Source organism: Octodon degus, unplaced genomic scaffold (genome assembly GCF_000260255.1).
Source record: "Octodon degus isolate 3935 unplaced genomic scaffold, OctDeg1.0 scaffold00263, whole genome shotgun sequence".
NCBI lineage: Eukaryota > Metazoa > Chordata > Mammalia > Rodentia > Octodontidae > Octodon > Octodon degus.
Genome location: NW_004524839.1, coordinates 2,598,237 through 2,599,827, shown reverse-complemented (window position 1 = coordinate 2,599,827; position 1,591 = coordinate 2,598,237). Strand labels below are relative to the sequence as shown.

General features: G+C 55.2%; 1 protein-coding gene across 1 annotated transcript in view; it reads left to right on the top strand.

The window, feature by feature from the left end:
• Ccdc120 (coiled-coil domain containing 120) overlaps window positions 1-1,591 on the top strand; it is a 19,387-nt gene continuing 17,796 nt past the window's right edge. The window contains exons 1-2 of the mRNA XM_023706548.1: window positions 1-51; window positions 157-314. The gene's annotated coding sequence lies outside the window, so the exon portion shown is untranslated. The remainder of the gene's footprint in view (window positions 52-156; window positions 315-1,591) is intronic.

Below are 1,591 nucleotides of genomic sequence, written 5' to 3'. Positions count from 1 at the left end.
CCGTCCCCCCACCCGAGGCTGGAGCTCAGCGGCGGAGGTGGCCGTGCCGCTGTGAGCCGACCGACCGACCTGAAGGTTGGGGGGCGGGGGTTCACCGCCTATGGTAGGGCCAGCGCTCCGCTCACCCTCTGGGCACCCCTCGTTTGGCCCCCACAGCTAACAGTAGCAGGGCCGAACGCGGCCCACCGGCAGGGCGCAGAGGGGGAGGAGGCGCGCGCCTGGGACGAGCAGGTCGCCCACGAGGGAGGGGTGCGCCCGCCCACTGCCCTGCTGGCCTGCACTGACCCCTCCCGTGCCGCGGGTCAGGACCCTCGGTGAGTGCCATTCCCTGCAGGGGAAGAAGGGAGGGGACAGGGCGGGGTGAGGCCCACAAAAGCGGATGAGGCTGTACCTGCGCGCGCACCCCGACCTCTGACCCTGTGGCTTCATCCCTGACCCCTGTCTGACCTGACTGTATCTTGTTAAACCCCAAACTCCTCTCGACCATCGCATCAGGGCCTTCAGTCCGGCTCCTGACCTGATCGAATTCTGGTCTGGTATAATCCTCATCCACTGTTTTGTCCCCCTAAGCCCAGTTATGACCCCCAAGCCCAGCTAGCTCTATCCTCAAGATCCTTGTCTGATCCCAGATCTTTGCCTGACCCAGCCCCATCTGGGAAGTTCACCTTGTTCTGTCCCAGTGCCCCACGCTGACCCCAGTTACCATCCTCATATTTGACCTGTCCCTACAATGCTACTCCAGTTTTTGAATCCTTCCACTTGTGTCCTGTTTCCCAACCCTAGTCTGGTGAATTTTGTCCTCATTCCTGACCTCTTCTTTACTTTTTCCCTGTCCCTCTCTCAACTCCTGGTCTCTATCTTGGCTTTCCACCTTTATACTGCCCCCTGTCTTCTGTCCTGTCCCCATCCCCAACCCTGTCCTGTTTTTCCTCTTGTCTCATCACTACCTCATTCCTGTCTTCAGTCCTGGTCTTTTCCTGCTCTTGACCTCCGACTTATACCTCCCCTTTTACCTGTCTTCTGCCTTGGCCTGTACCAGTCATGCCTTCTATACTGGCCCTGACCTCTGCCCTACTGTTTTGCCTTCTTATCGTGCTTCCCCCCCCCACTCCTTATTGTGCTTTAAGTCTTGTCCTGAACCTCCCATTATCCTTCTCTGGCCAGCATCCTGGCTCATTCCCTGTCTGGCCTTTTGTCTTCCATCCTTTGATGACTCTTTCTTACTCCCTGCACTCCTTCCTGTCTTGGCCTTTCATCCTATCCCATTCCAAACCTCAGACCCCTGTTCTACCCCTTAACATGCCCTTCCAGCCTTTTTGGACCTTTCTCCTCCCCAACAACCAATTCCCATCCCTTCTGAGTTTAGGACAGGGGTCCCATTATACCCTGTTCTGTTCCCAGGACTTCAGAAGTACATCCCAAATGCTTCACTTGACAAACACAAGCTGCCTGTGAGCCCTATGTGGCTGATGGAGTCTTTGTATGTGATCTTTCCTTCCCCACTCCCACCCTAGTGATCTCACTTAGATTACATTTATTTTTTTTTAATTTTTTTTTAATTTGTGTGTGTGTGTGTGTGTGTGTGTGTGTG